Consider the following 17,639-nt stretch of genomic DNA (forward strand, 5'->3'; position numbering starts at 1 on the left):
GTGAAATAGAACGGTATGTGATTTGGATATTGTGCAAACACCACATTATATACAAGCATTCCCTGTACAATCTGTAGTTATGAACCAACCCCCATGAAGCCTATCGTGTTAAAACTTTATGAGAGTCCACTGGACAAAACCTGAGAGCTGTATCCACTGGATACAGGAGGCCAGATGGGGGCTGCAGCAGCACCTGGATTGGGACTTCCTGCTTGACCTGACCAGGGTGGGGGCACACGGGGAGCACGGAGAAGTGTTGTGTGGACCTCAAACACGGCTGGAGGTAACGGCCCTAACTGCCACTGCCCTGTTAGTATGGCTGCTTCCTGATCACATGCAGTCACTGCTGCTGCCTGGAGCCAGCAGCTCGTGAGCACCCCAGGCCAAAACCCTGCCAGCGCCCACAATAGGAGAAGAGGCTCCGAGGCAGGTACTGCCCTGTGCCGGGAGTGAATAGCTGCATGGCTGCTGGGCAGGTGAATGAAGCCAGGAAGAGGGGACTCAGGAGGCTAAGGCGGAGGATGAGGCACTTCAGAGATTCGGATGAGCCCTGGAGCCCTGCTAGTCATTCACTCTGGGGGGTTGGGGTCTTTAAAACCATTAGGGAGAAATAATGGGACCATGGACTTACATGCAGTCAGACGTTTCCCAAACGGAAGTTATGTGCACATGATTACTGAGAATCATGACCTAGCCAAATTGACACATAACATTAACCATCACGTTCTATCCTTTATCAACTTGGCACCTGTACACATTTCCTGAAACCATACATAATCTCTAAATAAAGACAATTATAAAGTCATACTTGTACCTAACATGATAAAACTAACACGCGTACAAGGGAAAACACAGTAGCCCCGTTTACATCTTGTATTTTATTAGTGATAAGGGAGAAAAAAAAAAGTGTGTGTGTATATATATATGCACACATACACTTAAAAAAAGGAAGAAATACTCATAACAATTACAGTCCTCATTTCTGCAAATGGTGGCAGGGTCATAACTTGTATTGAGAACTACCTTCTTCCATTATCCATTCCATATTCCCTTTGCCCTCAACAAGTACCTCATCTGGTGGTGGTTCTTTGCCCAAACCTTTATTCCTGAAGGGTCTGGGCCATTAATAGTCATGTCAGAATTGAGTTGCTGTAGTTTTCCATTGACTTTAATCACAGGGCATAGTAGTACTAAGAGACACCCTAAGGGAGCACCTGTATTCCAGACATACTCTTCTTTTTTTTTTTTAATTGTACTTTAGATGAAGGTTTACAGAATAAATAGTTTCTCGTTAAACTACACATATGGTTTTATGACAATGGTTAACAACCCCACGAGGTGTCGACACTCTCCCTTCTCAACCTTGGGTTCCCTATTACCAGCTTTCCTGTCCCCTCCTGCCTTCTAGTCCTTGTCCTTGGACTGTTGTGCCCCATTTTATTTTATGGGGCTGTCTAATCTTTGGCCGAATGGTGAAGCTTGGAGGTGACTTCATTACTGAGCTAAAAGGGTGTCGGGGGGCCACACTCTTGGGGTTTCTCCAGTCTCTGTCAGACCAGTAAGTCTGGTCTTTTTTTGTGAGTTAGAATTTTAGTCTACATTTTTCTCCAGCTCTGTCTGGGACCCTCTGTTGTGATCCCTGTAGACATACTCTTCTTTACCTCCATTACATAATATCAATCTGATTTCCCCTTGGTAATCAGAATCTATCACACTGGCCAATATGGTAACTCCCTTCTTTGCCTATTGATCCAGAGTCACGAGGAGCCCGAAGTGGCCAGGTGACATTCTTAATTTCCAGTTCAATGGAATCAGTGTTGTGTCTCCAGGTGGGAGCATTCCTCTCTTTGGAACTAAGACCTCTAGACCCACAGAGCGTAGAGTCACAAGGACAGGAAGCAAAATTTTGCAAGTGGGTCACTAGGGGTAATAATGAATGATGCTACTCTTGATTCCACCCATTGATTCCTAGAACTGTGAATGCTGGCTATGGGAAAAACAGCATCATAGATAGGGAACATGGTAAGGCCAGTGAATTCCATGAGAATGGGCCCATTGCTACACTTCATTGGCTGTGAAGTGAATTCCTTGATCCAAGGCAGTTCTGTGTGGGATAGGATGATGGTGGATAAGGCATTCTGTAAGGCCATGGGTGGTAGTTTTAGCAGAAGCATTGCAAGCATGGTAGGCAAATCCATGGAGAGAAAGGCCACACTAAAACAATCCATTACACCGCAAGGCCACACCCCCAAGGAAAATCCCCTTCCATTAGATCACAAAATGGAGGATAATTACATAATACTGAGAATCTTGGCCTAACCAAGTTGACATTTAACATTAACCATTACAAGAGGTAACCACACATGTACATTTGTATGTGGACATTGGTTTTCACAGAGATTGCCCCCACTATTTGACTTCCAACTATTCTCACCTAGATCCACCTTGTTGTTAGTTGCTGTACAGTTGTAAAAATGGCGTAGAGGCAGTGTCTGACCTCCTCTAACTTTACAACGGGGGAAGGAGAATCAAGATCAACAGCCCAAGGATGATTCTTATGAGGCAGAGATCAGACATCTCTCTCCGCCATCTTTACCAATACTGACACCAGCCATCCCTCCCACAGCACTTCTCTGCTGGGTTCGATAATTCATTGCAATGGCCACACAGAACTCACAGACAATACTCATGATTATGAGATTTATTAGGGAAGTAACAGGTTACAGTTCAGGTTCAGGAACACTCAGGATACAGTGCTTCCATCAGGACAGCCACTTCCCAGGGTTGCTTGCAGGCACACACACCCCTCTCTGGCCCCTCGGCCTCTGCCCTGCTCAGGCAAGTGTTACAAAGCTCTTTTAGCTCTGCCAATAAGTGCCCAGAGGTACTCCACTCTGCCAATAAGCCTCAGCCCAAAGGCGCTCAGCTCTAGCTCCATGGGTCAGCAAACCTAGCTCCACCAAGTGCCTGGGGACACCCTACTCCACCAGAAAGCCCCCTGCCCAGAAGCACTCAGCTTTCTCACTCCATGGGCCAGGAAACCCACCATGCCATCTCATGTTGCTGGTCTCTCCTGCTGCTGTTGCCATCTTCTGTGTTACAGCTCTCTCTCTCTCCTGATTCCAGGAGCTTCTCAGCGCAGGATCCCGGGTCTAAAGGACGCGCTCTGCTCTTGGCTGTCCCTTCCTTGGTGGTGGTGGGATCCTCTCTCTGCTCTGGAATTGGCTGTCTTTTAAACCTAGCAGGATGGCAAAACTGACCAATTTCCTTGGTGTCCCACCCGATCACTTGGGTGGGAGTTACAAGACCATGGTGCAAAAGGCCACGCAAAAGCGATCCATTGCACTGCAACAGTAAATTCCCCCTCATGGCGACTCCATGTGTTACAGAGTACAACTACTCCATATAGTTTTCCTAGCTATAATTGTAATGAAAGCTGATCACCAGGCCTTTCTTCTGCAGTACTGTTTAGTGGATTTGAACTTCCAATCTTTAAGTTAGCAGTCCAGAGCGAATCATTTACACTACCTGAGGATCTTACTTCACCCACTCTCATCTCTGTTCCTTGAACAGGACTCTAAAGCTTTTGTCCACCCTGAGACTAGCTCACCTTCCTCAAACCTTGTTGGTCCTCCAAAGCCCTTCAGCCAGCAGCACTCCGTTGTACTCATTGTTTCCTCTCTAAACTCTTAAGAGATTGTATTCTCTGCTGAATGGAAACCGAAATTTCCCTAAAACAGCCTTGTTCATAGTTCTTCTTCCTAATGGCTCTGTGGGTAGAGCATGCCACCATCTTATTTTGCTCAGCCTGCTAAAGTTTTAATACCACTTCTTAGAATTTGTACAGTTAGTGCAATGATTGATGTGCCCTGAAGTTAATTTCATTTCTTCTCAACGCCTGAGGCAGAGCTGCCATTAAGGCGGCTCAGGTAAGGAACTGTGGAAATGGGTGTGGCCATATTACAGCACAGAGCACCAACGCCCAGATCACAGACTTCCAGGAACATGCGTGGTCCACGTGGGCTGCCGTCCTCCCAGACCCTCAGCATGCATAGCAACCGCCAAGGAAGTGGTGTGGCTCTAGACCATCAGATTCAGAAGTCATTTTGGAGTGGGTTTAGCCTTTGGTTATTATCACTGGAGTCTTGAGAGACTCAGGATTAGGGAAGTGGAGTTCTGGGTGTAGATCCTGATGGGGATCTTGTGTGGGTCATTGCAGGGGGACTGCATGTGAAGGACTGTGTTTTCAGGTTTTCTTTTGATTCTTTCACTGGGGCCTTTGGTGGTCAGTGATTAAGGGTCTGAAGAGATTAAGGGCTGAGAGTCCAACTGTCAGGTTTTGTGGTTGGTGGGGGTCAGTCTTTGTGGGTTAGTGGTTGGTGTGTGTGGGAATGTGTGTGTCAATGAATGCTGTGGCTGGTCTAGGTTAGCAATTTAATGTGGGCTTCAGTGATAGAGAAGCCTGGTATAAGGTGGTGGTGTCAGACCTTGTCTAACTTCAGGGAGGATAATGAGAATCAGCATCAGCCCAAGGCTGATTCCTATGAGGTGGAGGTCAGACATACATCCACTCTCCAACTTTTTACCAATTCTGATACCAGTTGTCCTCCTCATGGCACTTACTACTTCTCTGCTGGGTAAAATAATTCATTACACTAGCCATACAGAACTCACAAACTGTACTTACAATTAAGTGGTTTATTTAAGAAGGTAACAGGGTACAACTCAGGATCAGGATGAACAGGCTACAACTTGGGATCAGGGTAAGGAGGCATGTAGGCAAAGTCTGGAAGGCTCCCCCAAAATGGAGAGCAAATCCCTCTGTTCTTCCATGCAGGACAGCTCTCTCTGCTCCTATTGACCATACAAGCAAGCAGGCCCTTCTCTCTGTCATGCACACCCTCTCTCAGCCGTGCAGGCCTCCTCTCAGCCCCCACAGGACAGGCCTCCTCTCAGCCTCCACCGGACAGGCCTCTCTTTGGCCATGTACATCCCTTCTCAGCCATGCAGGCCTCTCTGCCTTTGGCCTCCCTGCCATTGGCCTCTCCGTTTCTAAGTGACCCAGCTCATAGTCATTACAGCTTTGTTCAACTCTTAGCTACATTCCTAGCAGCAGTTTTCAGCCATCACCATCAACTCTGCTATAGATCCCTTTCCAGGGCTGTCACCACCAACTTTGCCACTGGGCCCCTTCTGAGACTGTTGCCACCAACTTTGCTGAAGGGCACCTTCTGGGCCTATGGCAGCTGACTCTGCCCTAGGGCGTCTTCCAGGCCTCTTGCTGTCTTCAGTGTTACATCCTTAACATGTATTACAGCTCATTTGGGAGCTTCCTTGCCTCCTCTCTCTCTGCTTCTCTCATCTCACCTTTCTTGCCTTTTCTCTTTTTTTTACGATTGTTTCTGAAACGTCTGTGGGGTTCGCTTCATATATAAGCAAACTCCTTGTCAATTTCAAGGCATGGCCCTCCCACCAGGGCCACAAACTGACCAATCCTCTTGGTGGACCATAGTCACTTCATTTTCATAGTTCATAGCATGTTAACCAATCCCTGCATGGTGCTTAAAATAGACCAATCACAGGGAAGATTGCAGCCCAGGACCAGATAAAAAGTATTAAACCATCAAGTTGTTACAGCTTACCCAGGAAATGTCAATCAACCTGGACAAAAGTAACAAAACCTCTTGGGTAGAAAACTAGGGCGAAGGTAACTCCTCAGGGCTTAGGGGAAAGATCTCTCAAGCTGTTTTTACAAAGAACCAAGGCAAAAGGCCACATAAAGGAACTAATTTCACCACAGATATTTTCCACATTGCTATAGTAGGAGCCCTGGGCACAATGATTAAGAGCTCAGCTGCTAACTGAAAGGTTGAAGTTCGAACCCACCGAGCTGCTCTGTGGGAGAAGGACCTGGTGATCTGCTCCAGTAAAGATTACAGCCTAGAAAGCCTTATGGGGCAGTTCTACTCTGTCACATGAGGTCACTATGAGTTGGAATCGACTCAATGGCACCTAACAACAAAAACATGTCAAGCCCTTTATCGGATTTATATACCCAACTGGGTACATTGTCAGTAGCCTGATATCTAATAAAAATCTAAGAGTTTATATGCTTCAAAATGCCCACTTCTTGCACATTCTAGATCTCAGTGATATTCGCCCACTCAAAGGCACTGTCCACATACCTCTTGACTCAAACAAAATATTTAGGGGTAAACCTTAATTCACTTTCTTTGTCCTTGCATTTTGAACTCATCAGTGAGCTTTCTCTAACTCCAGAATATATCCTCATTCCCTTCTCTTCTCTCCATCTCCTCTGCTCCTTCAAATCCCTTTTCATAAATTGTAACTGCCTTCTTTTTTTCTTTACTTTCTTGTTATGTTTTTCCTAACTAAAATGTAAAAAAAAAAAAAAGTTGCCATCAGGTTACTCTGACTCATGGCAACTCCATGTATATCCGAGTAGATCTATTCTCCATAGGGTTTATAGTGGCTGATTGTTTTGGAAGGAGATTAGCAGGTCTTTCTTCTGAGGCACCTCTGGGTGGACTGAAACCTCCAATCTTTCTGTTACCAGCCTAGTGCATTAACCATATATGCACCACCAAGGGACTCCAACTAGAATGTAAGCCCAGTAAAAATAAAGAATATGTTGGTGTGTCATCAATACAAGCACCATGGCTAATGGTGACTAGTGACTAAAGATTTGTGGAGTGCCTGCAACCCTCATAATTTTGGATCAAGTTTTCCTCTGACCTCTATTTTCTCCTTTAGCAGTGACTTACTTGTTTTTTACTATCTCTGCATGTTTTTCAAGGGTCTGTTTAGAAAGCAGCCAAATCTGTACTTATTCATTGTGAATTATGCAAGCTGCTTTGTACACTGACCATTTTTGCCACTTGATTTGTATATTTATTGTATTTTTACCAGTGTCCTAGGATAAGGGACATTGTATGAGGTACTTTTATACTGAGATCAGGCAGTCATCACTAAAGGGCCAGCCCACACCTAGCCATTCATTGTTCTCTTTTCCAGAAATTGAGAAAGTTGACAGTCATCTACCAGGTCACTTGCAAAACCAAAGATGTCTGAAGAGAATAGAACAATGCCACAAACAGAATGCCTTTGAAAATATATTGTTCATCCAGACCAAAGTCATTTTCCTTTAAGGTAAAACCATGGAAAAACTCTGAAATCAGATATAAGTTTAGTCAACCAAAACAAAAGCTGTAAAATAAAGAACCCAGCTGAGTGTAATGGACATGGGAAATCCTTGCTCCATGCAGTGCATGAGCACATTCATACTGAAATTAAATTCCCTGAAAATGGAAAACCCAGCAGCACCGACTCTCAAGACATTAAGCATCAGAGAACTCTCAAAATTGTGAAACCCTGTGTATGCAGTGAATGTGAGGAAGCCTTCATCAGGAAGTCTCAGCTCATGAAACGTCAGAGAATTCATATAGGAGCGAAACCTCATGGATGCAGTGTATGTGGGAAAGCATATACCACAAATTCCAGGCTCACTGAACACCATAGAATGCATACAGGAGAAAAACCTTATGAATGTGCTGACTATAGCAAAGCCTTTTATAGGAAGAAAGAACACATTATACATGACAGAAATGAAAGAGTAGAAAAGCCCCACCAATGCAATGAATGTGGCAAAGGTTTCCTTATTAAATCACGTCTCATTTTACATCAGAAAATTCATACAGGAGAGAAACCCTGTATATGCAGCGATTGTGGCAAAGGCTTCACCCAGAAGTCCTGTTTCATTGTACATGAGCAAACTCATACTGGAGAGAAACCCTATGTATGCAGTGAATGTGGCCAAGGCTTCATCTGGAAGGCAAGCCTCATAGCACATCAGAGATTTCACACAGGAAAGACTCCCTTTGTATATAGTGAATGTGCAAAATCCAGTCCTGTAGCTTTTGCCTACAAGTCTGGCCTGATTGAGCTTAAAATGAACACAAGGGAGAAACATGTATTCAAGGTGGAAAATGCTTCCACAGAGAATTACAGCTCATTACAGACAAATGGAAGACTGTTAACACACAAGCAAAACCCTATTAACATTGTGCCTGTGCAAATGCATTCTGTGACCCCTCAGTTGTCAGTAAACATGAGTGGGCTGCTAACAAATAGGAACATAGTTCTTGTGGGACAGCGTCTTGCCAGATTTGAACCCTCAGGACTTAACAGAGAATTTGCACAGGGGAGAACCTGATAAATGCAGTAAACGTGGTAGTGCTTTCAATGATCAATTATTTCACATTTTATGCTTCAAAAAACCCATAGGAAAGAAACTTCAAATACACTCAATGTAGAAAGAGGTCGAGCAAAATTTTTAGCTCATGTCATGGCTGATAAGTGTGCCCTGAAAGAAATCATATGAATGTGGAGACTGGGAAAACCTGTTACACATATCCTTCATAAATATGTGCATTGGTTGTTGTTGATGGTTGCCTACGAATTGATTCTGACTCATAGCGACCCCATGTGACAGAGTAGAACTGCCCTATAAGGTTTTCTTGGCTGTAACCTTTACTGAAGCTGATTGCCAAATCTTTCTCCCATGGAGCTGCTGGGTAGGTTCAAACCACTAACCTTTCAGTTAGCAGCCAGGCACATAACTGTCGCGCCACCAGGGCTCCTTTATATATTGGTACAGAGACGTAATCTGATGTTAAGCAGTACCTATACACATTGATTACTCGGTCTGGTCAACTGATACCGAGACTGCCTGAGATCATTTAAGTGAAGTGAAACATTACCGTCATATGAAAAGAGATAAGATAATTTGTATCTAGATGTTGCTAGAACTGAAAAACTTTATAAGAGTTAGTTGAGGGGAAAGGAGCAGTGTTTGATTAGTGGAGCTTGGGACACATATATAATATCTGTTCAATTTCCCAAGACCAGCAAGAAGGATTAGTTGAAAACTGGGACCTCTACCATAAATCATGCAGAGCCACCTATTAAACAATAGCCTTATGTTGAATCTATTTGTTCATTCAATGACTATGTATCACATACCTCCTTTGTACCTGGTACTGTTCCACCAGCTAGGGATACATTGGAAATGAAACAGAAAGGTCATTGTCCTCCTGGAATGAGCATTGAGTTAGCTGAATTGAGTGTAAGTGATATCTTTACACTGCACCTAATGTAATCAGACAATGTAAACATCTGTTGTTAGTTGCCGTCCGATTGATTCTCCCTCATGATGACTCCAGGTGTGCAGAGTAGAACGTGCTCCATAGGGTTGTCAAGGCTGTGACCTTTCGAGAAGCAGACTGCCAAGCCTGTCTTCCAAGGCACCTCTGGGTAGGTTTGAACCACCAATCTGGAGAAGAACCCTCATATTTATTTGCTCACAGGCCTATCACCTTTAAGAGTTGCCCTCATTTCAAAGATCCCATCTCCTCTGTGACCTGCTGAATTAGGACATGTGCTTTCTCTTTGTCATTCCTTCTTACTCTCCTGTGAGTGGGGCTCTTGTCCTTGTCCCCTTGATCTAATAAAGATATTATATTCTGTTTAGAATCTAATAAAGATAGCATATTCTGTGAGTCTTGCTTATATAAAAAGCAATGGAAATTAGCCATGCAGTGGCTGTGACAATTCCATCCCAAACCCTGGATTATTGGATGGTTCACTCCAACAAAGATTTGTAAGCACCTAAACTGTGCCAGGCACTGCTGTAGACACTGCTAGACACTTTTGTAGTTTCAGAGGCCAACTACTTACAGTCTAGTGAGGGAGACAGACAGGGACAGATTACCCAATAAGCAAGGTAAGCATGGGCTGATTTGTGCTTACTAATCTGCAGTGAACAATTTCACAGGGTTTCACCACAGAGGTGTATTATCCAACAGGCAGAGTAAACCTAGGCTTACCTTGTTGACTGGGTAATCCATCCTTGTCAGGGACTGTAAATTTGAAAAAAGGCTTTGACTCTGTAGGAAGGTGCCATGGGGATGGCAGAGACAGATGCCAGCCATACCTAGAAGCAGAATCTTTGATGTGGTAGAAAAATGTGAAATTTTTGACTACAGATAATCTGGTAAGCAAGGTAAGCATTGTGCTTACCTTGCCTATTGGATAATCCGCCCCTGGAGACAGGCAGTAAAAGAGATAATAGAACATCAGGTAGCAGTTCATGTTAAGAAAAACAGCATAGTAGGTGCGTAGATAATTATGGCGGAACTATTTGAGTTAAAGTTTTCTGAGGCCTTTTTGGGGAGGTGACAGTTGAGTCAAGACCTAAATTGAGGGGAACCAGGCAGCACAATATTTCTAAGGAAAGGACATTACAGGATTGTTTCTAAGTAGACTATGGGCTCCTTGTTTCAGGAGTCTCTGAGAAGCTTAAAAAAAAAAAAAAAAAGCAAATTCTTCAGTTACTCCCCACATCTGCTAAGCCAGAATGTCTGAGGTTGGGCCCCAAATACTGCATTTATAACAAGTGGTTTCTGATGCACATTAAATTTGTAAGAAGGAAGTCAAGTAAAATAATAGAGTAATAGGCATACTCTTTGGTCTGAGGAGATACACAGATTCTCTGAATTATGTGAGGGAGTTTAAATCATAGGAATATTTATGGGTATAAAAACAGCATGGGAGAGGTGTCTGACCTCCTCTAACTTCACAAGGGGGAAGGAGAATCAAGATCAACAACCCAAGGCTATTTCCTGTAAGGCAGAGGTCAGACATGCCTCCTCTCTCCACCATCTTTACCAATTCTGACACTAGCCGTCCCTCCCATGGCACTCTCTACTTCTCTGCTGGGTTAGACAATTCATTGCAACGGCCACACAAAACTCACAGACAATACTCATGATTGTGGGATTTATTAAGGAAGTAACAGTTACAATTCAGGCTCAGGAACACTCGGGATACAGTTATTCCATCAGGACAGCCTCTTCCCAGCCGTGCTTGCAGGCACGCCTCTCCTTGGCCCCTGGCCTCTGCCCAAAGGCACTCATCTTTCTCCGTGGGCTGGGAAAGCCCACTGCCCTATCTTCTGCTGCCAGGTCTCTACTCACAGTCCTGCCTTATCACGTGGGTAGGAGTTACAAGACCATGGCCAGAAAAGCCACAAAAAGCAATCCATCCCACCGCAGTGGGAAATGAATATTCTCAGGAAGTAGGAACAAGTACAAATATTCTGAGGCAGGAACATTCTTGTCAAAAGTCTAAGAATAGCAAGGAGACCACTGTAGCTTTTATGGGGAAAGGGGGGCAGCAAGTGGTAGGACATGAGAGACAGACAGGGTCCACATCATCTAGGTTCTTGTAGACCATCCTAATACCTGAGATTTTATTCTGTAATGCTGTCATTAGATGTAAAAATGGCATAGGGGCGGTGCTGACCTCTAACTTCACAAGGGCGAAGGAGAATCGAGATCAACAGCCCAAGGCTGACTCCTATAAGGCGGAGGTCAGACATGCTTCCTCTGTCCACCGATCTTTACCAATTCTGACATCAACCGTCCCTCCCATGGCACTCTACTTCTCTGCTGGGTTTGATAATTCATTGCAATGATCTCTCAAAACTCACAGACCATACTCATAAGGTTTATTAGGGAAGTAACGTGTTACAATTTAGGTTCAGGAATGCTCAGGATACCATCAGGATATGCTCTTCTCATCCTTGCTCACAGGTATGCTTCTCTGGCCCTTGGTCTCTGCCCTGCTCTGGCAAGAGTTACGAAGCTCTTGTAGCTATGCCGATAAGTGCCTAGAGGCACCCTACTCCACTAGCAAGCCTCCTGCCTAAAGGCACTCAGCTTTCTCGCTGTGTGGGCTGGGAAGCCCACCATGCAGTCCCCTGCCATCTCTTGCCATGGTTTCTCTGCCAGCACTTCTCGAGAGCTCTCTCTGTCTGTCTCCTGGTTCCACGAGTTCTCAGTGCACAGATCCCAGGTCCTGGCTGTTCTTCCTTGGATGGTGAGATCCTCTCTCTGCTCTAGAATTGGCTCTCTTTTAAGCCTAAGGGGATGGCAAAACTGACCCTTGGTGGGCCACAATTATCTTATTTGCACAGTCCCACCCAATCACTAGGGTAAGAATTGCAAGACGATGGTGAGAAAGGCCACATAAAAACGATTCAACCTACCACATTAGATAATTGAGAACAGGTGAATTTCATGACTGAATTGTGATCTACCAGTGTAAAAATGAATGGCAGCAATGTCTGACCTCTCTAACTTCACGAGGGGAAAGGAGAATCAAGATCAACGTCAACAGCCCAAGGTTGATTCCTATGAGGTGGAGGTCGGATATGCCTTCTCTCTTCAAATTATTTTTACCAATTCTGACACCAGCTGTCCCTTCCATGGGACACTGTACTCCTCTGCTGGGTTCAATAATTTGTTGCAATGCCCACACGGAACTCACAGACCATACTCACAGTTATGGGTTTTATTAGGGAATAACAGATTACAATTCAGGTTCAGGAACGCTCAGGATATAGTTGTTCCATTAGGACAGCCTCTTCTCAGCCGTGCCTGCATGAAGGCGTCTCTCTAGCCTGCTCAGGCAAGTGTTACAAACTCTTTTAGCTCTGCCAGTAAGTGCCCAGAGTCAGCCCACTCCACCAGTAAGCCTCAGCCCACTCCACCAGTAAGCCTCAGCCCAAAGGCATTCAGCTCTAGCTCCGTGGGTTGTCAAACATAGCTCCATTAAATGCCCATTGGCACCCTACTCCACCAGCAAACCTCCTGCCCAAAGGTGCTCAGCTTTCTTGCTCTGTGGGCTGGGAAGCCCACCGAACCGTCTCCTGCCTGTCTCCTGCTGGTCTCTTGGTTCTGCTGCCTCTGCTGCTGCCTTTTATCTACTGCCACTTTGCACCGTCTCTACAGTGTTACAGCTCTCTATATGTCTCCTGGGTGTAGGAGGCTCCCAGTGCAGAGACCTTGGGTTCAAAGGATGTGCTCCACTCTCAGCTCTTATCTCTTGATGGTTGTGAAGTTCCCTGTCTGCCTCTGGGATGGCTCATTAGAAGCCTAGCAGGATGGCGATACTGACCAATGCCCTGGTTAGCTTAGGGTTCTATACAACTTATTTGCATGTTCCTGGCCCAAGAGTGCTATGAACCTTATTTGCATTATTAGCAAGCTATCCAATCCCCTTGGTGATCCACAAGCACCACATTTGCATAGTCCCACCCAGTCCTTTGGTAGGAATTATAAAGACTATGGCTAGAAGGCTTTGTCCTTGGCATCTCCAAAGTGGCATTGTCTGTAGGGAGCCCCGGTGGCATAGTGGTTAAGTGCCTAGGCTGCTAACCAAAAGATCAGCAGTTTGAATCCACCAGCTGCTCCTTGGAAACTCTATGGGGCAGTTCTACTCTGTCCCATAGGGTCACTGTGAGCCAGAATTGACAGGAATGCGTTTTATGGCTAGAAGGGCCATACTAAGTAATTCACTGCATTGCAGTGAGCCACAAATACCTCATTTGCATAGGCCCACCCAGTCATTTGGTAGGAATTACAAGACCATGCCGAGAATGGCCATATAAAAGCGATCCATCACATCACACGTGTCACCTGGCTTGTGCTATGGAGATCAGGTAGTACAGGCCAAGGATGTAAGCGGGGCAGTTCCAGTGCCTCAGGTGAGAGATTGGACCAGAGTAGAAATGATGGAGGATGTGAGAATTAGTTGGAATTGAGATAACTTTTGAAGATGGAGCTGACCTCCTGCTTTGACCTGGGTTTACAGGCTTTATTAGGTGGATTCTGAGAATTATAATGGCCTAGAGGTTGCACACAATGCAAGCAAGAAGGTTAAGGTGGGGCCAGGGTGCCACAATCTGTTACCTCTAGGTTTCTGATTTCTTAGGGTAAGTGCACCTTCTAGGACTGGGGGAGAGGAGAATATGAGCTAGGGAAGAGCTAGAAATAGGTAATGGGCTTGCAAATAGCTACCAAAAACTTCTTCGTGAGAGGGTGCAGATACATAGGATTATGAGAAGTCCAGTTCTCTGAGGTCATTTATTTTTGTACACAAATGTTAATAGGATTTCCATTTGCAATATCCAAAAACCAAAACATTAACTGGTAAGTGATTAAACACATTATGGTATGCTCCTACAATGGAATACAAAACAACCAGAAAGAATGGAAATATTGATACACGCCACAATATGGATGAATTTCAAAGCAATTACCACCGGCTCCATGGGAAAAAGACCTGGCAATCTGCTTCCGTAAAGATTACAGCCAAGAAAACACTATGGGGCAGTTCTACTTTGTCGCATGGGGTAGCTCTGAGTGGAAATGGACTGGTTGGCACCTAACAATAATAACAACACGCTATGTGAAAGAAACATGCTATATACCATGGACTGCCAGAAGAACCAACAAATCTGTCTTCGAATAGGTACAGCCAGAATGCTCTCTCTCATCACGTACTTTGGACATGTTATTAGGAGGGACTATTCCCTGGAGAAGGACATCATGCCGGTAAAGTAGAGGATCAGAGAAAAAGAAAAACACCCTCAATGAGATGGATTGACACAGTGGCCGCAATAATGGGCTCAAATATAGCAACGACTGTGAGAATGGTGCAGGACCACCCAGTGTTTTGTTCTATTGTACATGGGATCGCTATGAGTTGGAACCAACTTCACAGCACGCAGCAACATCTGAAAGAAACCAGATAAAAAGAGTACATATAGCATAATTTAATTCATTAAATACAAACTAATTTATAGTGACAGAAAATGGATCAGTTGCTGTCTAGGACTTGTTGTCTTTTGTACTCGGGCGGGGTTAGGGGCGTGGTTGGGATGAGACTGCAAAGTGCTCACAGCGTCCAATTTCTGTTGATTGTTTCTGTTCACGTTGTGATCGCGGCATTTCCCATATCATCTCCCTTCTCCCAAACCCTGTTGGTCTTCTAAAATCTCTTCTATCTCTAGGGTACTGAGTTCCCCAGAGATCTTTTTAGTCTGCTGTACGGACATAGGACTTCCTCTAAGATGGCCGCGCCCATGCCGCTCAAGCCTAACGGCGAAAATACTACGCCGCTACAACGGCAACATTTTTGTCTAGCATGCTTAAATTTTAATCTGGCCTCTGAAGCTTTTCATAATTAGCACAGTAACTGAGGTGCCCAGAGATTACTTCAATTTCTTCCCACCGAACTGAGATGTCACAGTCGTAATTGCCGCTGATAAGAAAGTTGTTAGTTGCCATGGAGATGACTCTGCCTCCTGGTGATCTTACATATGACAGAGCTGAACGTTGCCGGTCGTTACCTTACGCTATTTTGTAGTTCACCGTACCCTGCAAAGATTAGAAGGTGACCACTTTATTTCTGTGCCAAGTCAGCTCAAAGGAATTTACCCCACGTTATGTTTGCCTTGTGTGAGCTCGAGCCTCTGAAAATGTAACCATTTTCCGCAAGACCTGACATTCTGGGAAAGGGGACAATTTCGGCGGCCTCTCACTGTCGCATCTACCCCTGGTTACTGGCGAAAAAGCGTCCACGTTGCCGTCTGTACGTCGGGCATTCAAAAATGGCCGCTCCCACGGAGCCACGGCGACTACTGCTCGGACATATTACCTCAGAAGCAAAAGCCGGAAACCCAGTTATCCGTTCTCCATAGAAACGCCGTCGACCCTGGTCAGGCGATATTAGCAGGAGAGGAGTCTGGGCGACCGGACGAGAAGTGGAAAACAAGTTCAGGGAAGTAAACTCAGCCCTTCAGAGGTCGCTGAGGGTTCAGAAGAGAATCAGGTCGGTATATGGGTTTGTCTGTGGAACAAGTGTGGGGGAGGGCGAAAGTGTGTGTTGTGTGTTGAAAGGAGCACGCAGAAGTCTGTAAGTGGTTGTCTGTGATGGGGGTGTCTTTTGGTTCAGTCAAGGGGGCTCTAGTGATTAAAAGTCGAGATGAACAACTGAGAGTCCCGTGGCCAGGGTTTGGGGTCTTTGCGGGTCACTCTGCCTTTAGGGCTCAATGATTGAAAACTGAGAGGGGCGGGTGAGTAGGGTTTGTCAATGACTGCGGCGTCTAGATCGAGTTCTACTTAAAGTGGTAGTTTACATGTATGTTTTTAAATATAGTGTTTTGTTTTCTTTTTTTAATGTTAAGGAAAAAAAATCACCTGTTCGTAACCATGAGGGTTTTATAATAGAAACAAATGCCAGATTTTATTAAAATTTGTTTATGAAAAAATGATTTTATGAAAAAGCATTTATTTTTCAGCATTTATCTAGATCAGATGTTGGCAAACTTCTGTGAAGGGCCACATATTAAATATTGTAGGCTAGCAGGCCCTAGGGTCTCGATCATGACGTCTCAGTTCTGACATTGAGCACAAAAGCAACTGGAGACAATATATAAATTAACAGGCCTGGCTTTATTCTAGGAAAATTATATATACAAAAACAGGTGGTCCAGGCTCTTGGCATTACTTACCAACTTTTGGTTTAGAAAATCATGTGGCTTTTCTCTTTTAATCCAGAAATTAACAAACTACAGCCCACAGACTAAATCCAGCCCAGTACTTGATGATGTTGATAAAGTTTTAATGGAATCTGGCCTTGCCCATTTATTTATTTAACTTCTAAGGCAGAATTGAGTAGTTGCCATATAACTATGTAGCCCACAAACCTAAAGTATTTACTATCTAGTCTCTTACAGAAAAAGTTTGCCAAGCCCTGCTCTATCTATGAATAGGTTGTTGCTAACATTGTTCCTTACCTCTCCGACATCAATTTACACTTTCTATTTTTCTAACAGAATCCCTATTTTGTTAAGTGTCCAAGGTGACCCTTATCCTAGTTTATTAGTAAGGCCAGGTATAAATGGACTTTCCTTCTATTCCTAGTTAGCCAAGATGTTTTATTCTTTTTTTGCTTATTTGCTTGTTTTTGAATCATGAGAGGTCATATAATTTTATGAAATTTTTTATGCATATGTTGATTTTATAATTTCTCTCTTTTATTTTCTAAATGTTGTGAATTATGTTGATTTTCTAATGTTTAACCACCTCGTACTCCTTGAAGACTCTATTTTGGTCAAGAAGTTTTGTCTTTTTTATGTATTGCCAAGTTTACTTTGTTAATATTTTGATTATGGTGTTTAAATCTGTTTTTTTGTTTATTGTTATAGTTTAACTGAAGTTTACATTTCAAGTTAGTCTCCCATGCAAAAATTTATACATACATTGTTATGTGACCCTAATTGCTCTCCCCATACTGTAACAGCAGACTCCTCCTTTCCACCCCTGATTCCCCATGTCCATTCATCCAGCTCCTAACCCTCTCTGCCTTCCCATCTCACCTCTGGACAGAAGCTGCCCGTTTAGTCTCTTCTATCTACTTAAGCTAAGAGGCACACTCCTCACGAGTATCACTTTATGTCCCACAGTCCAGTCCAATCACTGTCTGAAGAGTTGGCCTCGGAAATTGTCTTAATTCTAGGCTGATAGAGAGACCAGGGGCCATGCTTTCCAGGGCGCCTCCAGTCTCAGTCAGACCGTTAAGTCTGGTCTTCTTACTAGAATTTGAGTTCTGCATCCCATCCTTCTCCTGCTCCATCAGGGACTCTCTGTTGTGTTCCCTGTCAGGGCAGTCATTGGTGGTAGCCGGGCACCATCTAGTTCTTCTGGTCTCAG

General features: G+C 44.3%; 1 protein-coding gene across 1 annotated transcript in view; it reads left to right on the forward strand.

Moving 5' to 3' along the window:
• The first annotated feature begins 14,995 nt into the window (after nucleotides 1-14,995).
• The window catches only part of LOC105756014 (zinc finger protein 432), a 20,482-nt gene continuing 17,838 nt past the window's right edge, over nucleotides 14,996-17,639 (forward strand). Inside the window, 1 exon segment of the mRNA XM_012557114.2 lies at nucleotides 14,996-15,756. The gene's annotated coding sequence lies outside the window, so the exon portion shown is untranslated.

This window comes from Trichechus manatus, unplaced genomic scaffold (assembly GCF_000243295.1).
Source record: "Trichechus manatus latirostris isolate Lorelei unplaced genomic scaffold, TriManLat1.0 scaffold00087, whole genome shotgun sequence".
NCBI lineage: Eukaryota > Metazoa > Chordata > Mammalia > Sirenia > Trichechidae > Trichechus > Trichechus manatus.